This window comes from Vicugna pacos, chromosome 5, assembly GCF_048564905.1.
Source record: "Vicugna pacos chromosome 5, VicPac4, whole genome shotgun sequence".
Lineage (NCBI taxonomy): Eukaryota > Metazoa > Chordata > Mammalia > Artiodactyla > Camelidae > Vicugna > Vicugna pacos.
This window is the reverse complement of record NC_132991.1, coordinates 16,336,300-16,343,291: the sequence shown is the minus strand read 5'-3', so window position 1 is coordinate 16,343,291 and position 6,992 is coordinate 16,336,300. Positions and strand designations below refer to the sequence as shown.

The window sequence follows — 6,992 nt, the reverse complement described above, 5'->3', positions numbered from 1 at the left end:
CCAATAAATTTCAACATGATTTATATGTCAGGTATTAGATAAACCCTTTAAAAAGCACACACCACATTTTGAAATCTTTTTTGTACAAATTTGTAATAATGCTTGATCGAGAGCATCTGACTGTAAGCCAGAAAGAAAAAGAAAAATGCCATATGATACTGCTTATATGTGGAATCTAAAAAAAAAAAAAAAAAAAAAAAAAAGGACACAAATGAACTTATCTACAAAACAGAAACAGACTCACAGACATAGAAACTGAACTTACGGTTACCAGGGGGTAAATGGGGGTGGAAAGGGATGAACTGGGAATTCAAAAATTACACCTCTGGGGAGTGATGGAAATGTTAACTATCTTGACTGTGGTAGTGGTTTCATTGGTGTATACATCTATCAAAATTCATCAAATTGTACATTTGTGTAGTTTACAGGAACCATATCACAATAAATGTGCTTAAAAAAAAAAAAAAGGAGCATCTGACTGACCAGAGTTCAAAGGTCTGCTCTTGAAAGCCAAGTTCAACTCCAATTATCTGTGAGATCATAATACACCAGAAGAGCCATATGCTGAGGCTCTTCAACCCCCAATTTCTGCAACTGCTGCTCATCTTAATTCTTGCCTCCTCCTTTCATGGTGATGTTCTGTAAACATTACTGCTAACCTAGACTTGTTGAAAATTTATGTAGATCACTGGTATCTGGCTTTTGTCATAACACATTTGTTGTGATCCTAAAAAGGACAAATCTTCCCTTACCAAAAAGTGGAATCAAGTACTGTATTTCATTTCAGTCTGAAATACACGGAATTTCCTCCAGTTTGGCTAAACTTTAGTTCAGAAAGACTATTTCAGATAGGAATAAAAATAACCTAGATTCCCAAGAAAAGTATTCATGGAACGGATGCCAAGCAATGTTAACAACAAACCAGCTATTAAAATGTTCTACTTCACAAAACTTACTTCATTTAAAAAGTACATACTGGTTTACAAGATAATTAGGACATTACTTAGCAATGACTGGTTGATTTTGACTGCAGTGTGAAGAATTTAAATTTTGGGTTAGATCAAGTTATCAAGTTTAAAGAGATGTAGGCATGCTTTCATATTTATTATAGTGTGTACTTCCTTACCACTAAATCTCACAAGGGTGAAAGGAAAACTCCTGCAGAGAAGACACAAAACAAACTTTTTACTAAACAAAATTATTTTTCAGTAATATCATTGACAACTTATGCTAACTTTTCAATTTTGTAATAAGCACACTCTGAGTAGCTCAGGGTCATTGACAATACAGTTAGAACACTAGCGCTTGAGTCAACAGGGAAAGTCTTCTAAGTATGTAAATAGTAAATAGTTTTAAGTAACTGGCAATTCTAGGAGTAACATTATTAAGTCTAGAAGAACAAAGTCTGATTGTAGTAAGTTTGAAAAGCTATCAATTTTGAAATATTCCTCAATAAACTTGCCTCTATTAAAGTTCAGAGGCTAAAAAATAAATACATTAATTGACCCAAATAATTGCTATACCTGACACAGTATATAGTTGGACTTAGAGTAGAAAGTCCTGGCTGGGTCATTAAATGGTTATGTTAACTTTGGGTAAATAATTTATTATCTCTGAAGCATAGGATGCCAGGTGAGCTGTGAGAAAAAAGAGGGCAAGACAAAAATGCCTGTATTCAAATTTTACAATAGGATATGTAAAAGCAAATCAATTATGGTTATCTGACCAACAACTTTCACTTCGTTCTCTACTGTGCATTTATTTAGAAGGTGTAAATCTCATGCAATCCTTGGAACTTCATATATTTAATTAAAAAGAGTAACCATTGTGACTCTCGCTCCTACTTTATCATACTTCCGTTAATCCTGTTTTGTCTTTAAGCAAAACTGTCCAAAGACTGGGGGAAAGAAGAGTGGGACAAGCAGGATGACGAGCAAAAGAAAAGGAAATGGAAGCTGTAGCTATTTACAATATGGAAATTTTGACGCAAGTGGATCGCAGATAAGTCATGAGCTTCTTCAAAGCAGAGAGTTTATGTCTTTAAGGACTGAAGCAATTTAATTACTAGTCATTTTTGTGATCTTTAGTGTAACTTTTGCAAACAAGAACATCAATTATCCCCTACCAGCATTTCTGTATGCATTTTCACAAATGCCACATAAAGCAAGAAAAAAATGACATGAGAAAAGATATATAAGTTCTTTCTAAAATTAAAGTATAAGTGTTAGGTACCAGTAAAGTAGATATAAAGCTTCATTTAACATTTAAGTCAATCCTCTTAAACTGTCACCTATTTTATCATTGGATTTTCCATTTCAGTACTAAGGTAAATGCAACTGAAAAGTCGTGTAGCTGTATGCAGTTTTCAGAAAAGCCATGAAATAATTTTCATATGCCACAAATACAGCTTGACTACTAGACTAAAAATACCCTTTACTCTTTTTTTTACTTTAATTGAATTTCAAAATCAGCATTCATTGAAAAGAAAATCAACACTCACAGAAAGCTGTAGAATGTGTACATTGGATATAACAGGATAAAATCCTTTCTGTAATCCGGAATGGTAACCAGAAAATGTCATTCTTAATTTATTATATGGATTTAACAAAACGTTAAAGCTAGAAAAGACCTTCCAGATAATGAATATAACACCTTAAACTTGGGTCTTTAAACTGCCATTCCAAAACTAAAACAAGTAGAAGTAATAATTTTTACTAAAAAGCAAGCAAAATGCACTCATAAATGAAAAAGTCATATCTTTCTGGACAATTCATATATAATGTCAGACTAACATATTCTTTAAAAACTTCTACCTTTAAAATTCAATGACTTTATATGCTAACTTCTAAGGAAAGACACTCTTAACTATACCTAATTAACATAAACACCTAATTACCTAAAGTCAATCAATGAACTAGGGAAGACAGATTAATTCTAGAATTTCATCAAGAATATTCAAAACTTTTAAAAAAAGGATGATTTTAAGTACTCTTCCTACCTACTCTTTATATTACTGAGAATAGCAAGAAATCAAAAAGCACAGCAGTATTGTCATCCAAGTTATGACTTAATTTTGTATTAACAAAAATTCAAGAACAAGAAAATAGAATAAAGATGGAATGAAAAAATTTGTGCAGTATATTGCATGTTAGCAGGTATGTCTAATTTGAAAATTTAAAATTTATTCTCGAATATTCTTGTCAGTCACACAGCTTTATTTACAGAAACTAAAACCCAGAAAGAGCACATAGGTTGCCATCAACAGACCAGAAAAATTATATATTTGTTTATATTTATATAAAAATACTATTGTTATAAAAAGGAATTATTCATACACATAACAATTTGAATAAATCTGAAAAAATGTTGAGTGAAAGAAGCCTTACACAAGAGTACACGTGGTATGATTCCACTTATATAAGTCCGAGCACAGGAAAATAAAACATATAGTGGAAAAGAATCAGAACTTTTCGTTCTTGTTTCCTGGGGGATCATGATAATGTTCTACATCTTGATAGCGAGTGATGTATGCAATTTAAAAAAAACTCCCTGAATGGTACATTTGTGACTTGTGCATTTTTGTTTGAATATCCACCTATAAAAATGTAACCAAATACTGAACTCTAGTTAATTACATGAACATTAAAGTGTTCAGTAGTGAAGTATGCTGATCCTTACAATTTATTTTGAAATGCATCAAAAAATAAAATAGAATTATAGGATAAAACAAATAGTGCAAAATATTAATGTAGAATTGAGTAATTCATCAAATTTTTGTATGCTTGGAAAATTTCAGCAAAACATCTATAAAAGGAACCCAGACACTAGAATACACTAGTGATACACCTAAGGACAAAGGGAAAACAATTTTGAACTTAGCATTCTATACTACCAATCAGGTGTGATGGCAGAAGAGACTTCAGGGATATAAAGTCTCAAAAGGTTGACTTCCTAAGCAATCTTTCCTGGGAAAATACTTCAGGTTTATTGACCAGCCAAATGAGTGTAAAACCGAGAGAGAGGAAGGATCCACAGGATCCAGCAAACACTGATTCAACGTAGGAGGGCAGCAAAGGCAAGTCCCAGAATGGCAGCAGGACACAGAATCCAAGAGAGAATATCTGAAGAGGTCGCCATGAAACAGAGACTGAGTAACTCTGAGGATATGCTGATGGTACATTAGTATTTGTCAATCAGAAAAAAAGAAAGAAAATGAGAATCTCCAGGAAAAGTATAATAAAAGAATTATAGGAAATCTATGCTTCTAATGTATAACAGAACAAACTGAGATGATTTTGATAAATTGCTGGAAGCTTAAAAAAGAATCCATTTGATCTCTGATGCTAAGAACATTCTACTTCTCTTCAAGTGATTCACAAATCCTGATATTAAAACAGTAGACAAGAGAATAATAATCAATTACAGATCCACTATACTATTTGATTCTTTTTGTAGGCATTGTTTTGTTTTTTTTTAAAGTTTAAAACATACATAAACTTTCCAAAAAGTTGATTTCAGAAATGTAGCAAGTTCTACAATGGCTCAGTTTTCTATTACAGTTAAAAAAAACAAAAGCGTTTACACTGTTGAGTGTCTTGAATAAAAATAAAATGTTTTTGACTTCAACTTGACGTATAAAAATGATCTAAAAACAGGTTTTCAAACTGTCCTTTAAAACTTTTCTGTGCTCAACTCACCTCAAATAAGACAAAATTTAAAATCACAAAGATACCATTATGATCACCGTAAGTTGCCCTATTCTGTGGTAAGACCTGATGTGCTCTGAGGACTAATTCTAGTTTCTCTATGCGCAACAATATGGAATATAGCCCAGCAAGTCTAAGAAAGGTGCTAAACAGCCAGGGCAAGTATAAACGGGTGAAGTACGTGCTGAGGACGTCTGTAAGATTAGTCCTCCACCATTTCCTTCATTTTAGACAATGGTGCAAAGCAGGAGGGTCTTGGGCCTGGTCAAGTAAAGTCTCCCACTTCTACCTACACTTTAGTTTCTACTCTCTGGGGGCATGAGGGGACAGGTGACATTGATACTGATGCACCTTTATGATAACATTTCAATTGTGTCTGGGACAAGTAGGATCTCCTTTCCTCTGACTAAGCCCTCTCTCTCTCTTCTCTCTCTTCCCGCCCTCTCTCTCTCTCTCTCTCTCTCTGTGTGTGTGTGTGTGTGTGTGTGTGTGTGTGTGTATACACACACACATATGTAAAAATAAAATGTAGAGATGAGTTCCTTAAGAATATACTTCTTGCGGGAGAGTGGGTATAGCTCAGTGGTATGGCACATGCTGAGCATGCTCAAGATCCTGGTTCAATCCCCAGTACCTCCACTAAAAAAAAGAATGCCCTTCTGTCACTAGAATATTTCAAGCAAAGGCTGAATGATTATCTGGTTGATTTCTCTGTCATGTAAGTTCCCCCACAACAACTTGCCCCAAAAGGCATGAGTGGCACATCTCTCCATCTTTCCATTCTAGTACCTGCTAAGAAGAAAGGAAAGGAAGAGAGGATAACTTTATGAAAAGCTGCCCAGGTAACTGTCACTGGACTGATCCTTGAGAACCAGAGGATGGACCAGGTGACTTCTCTCATTCCAACACAAAGACTCATCTATTGGTCTATGTAAATGCAGGTAATTCTAAGAAAAACTATTGCATCTTTTGGGTTAGCACTGAAAAGACAAGAAATCTTTGATAAGTGAAGATTAAAGATTTGGGTTTAGACTTTGCAAATGTTTCTTAAAATCCAGTACATCTGGGATTAAGAGGATCCACAGTGAAAATGATTCACTTAGCTAATAAATATGTATAGTTGACAGCCCCAGATCCATACTTCAAAGTGTTTTTTTTTTTTCCTTTAAATTTCTGGACTGAAATGGTACCCACAGATCCTGAGAAAGAGGATGCGGCTGTGTTTTTTCTGAAACATTCCCCAAGCACACTAGTTCTCAGTGGGGTCAGAGTGATACATTCCCTGCAGAATGTTTAGGAAATTTGTTGGGAAGAATTTTTTTTTTTAATGGAGGTACTGGGGATTGAACCCAGGACCTCATAGGTCCTAAGCATGCACTCTTCCACTGAGCTATACTCTCCCCCTTTAAAGTGTTCGTAATGTAATTGTTCCTTTAAATTCTGTCTTTGGGAGAACACTGCTGAAATTACCGCTGAAGTAAACAAGTGTAATTTTCATCTCCATCCATTTATGCCCCCATTTCATGGCCTTTGAATTTTCTGTTCCTTCCACCCAGAATGTTGTTCTTCCCTCACATAGCTTGTTTACTTCAGTTCAATTAGGTGTTTGCTCTTATGTCAATTGGTCTTCCTGACCACTCTGTCTAAATTACACTCTACACCTCATTCCATCTCTCAATCTGCTTTAAAAAAATAAAAACTGCAATAATGTCCATCTGACATTTGGTTCAGTGTTTATAGAATCATTGAGGATTTGGAGTCATTTATATATTAATTTAATTTAATTTATTTTTAACAGGGAAAATACATGCTAAAGAATCATTTTCTAATTTAAGGCAGAATATTTTCAGTTTCATTTACTCTTTGAAAAGTTACCAGCAGGACTGCAGTAAAGGCAACAAATGGTCTAAAAGGAGACATCAATTTACTCCACCATTTCTGAGTAATTACTTTACCATCTTTGTTGGCCTTTCTCTTCTCTACTTGTTCACTATCGTAACCTGTAGTTAAAACGACTGACAGTTAAGAAACTTACATAAATAAAGTTCAGCTCTTAGGTAAATACTACTACAATGAACCAAATTTATATGAAGGTTACCATGCTGTGGTTATGTACACTTTCAGTGGAAAAAAAATTAGCTAAATCCTAAGTAATAGAGAGACATTGACAAATATACATGAGAAAAAGACAAGCATTTATTCTTCGGTGGTTTCTATACATTGAAAACTTTACAGGCGTGGACTTGTTTCCTCCTTATAAAAACACTAAAAGGACATGTCATTATC

General features: G+C 34.1%; 1 non-coding gene across 1 annotated transcript; it reads right to left on the bottom strand.

Moving 5' to 3' along the window:
* Positions 1 to 6,034: 6,034 nt before the first annotated feature.
* Positions 6,035 to 6,107, bottom strand: TRNAP-AGG (transfer RNA proline (anticodon AGG)). The gene has a single exon. It is a non-coding gene; the product is annotated as a tRNA-Pro (tRNA).
* Positions 6,108 to 6,992: the final 885 nt, after the last annotated feature.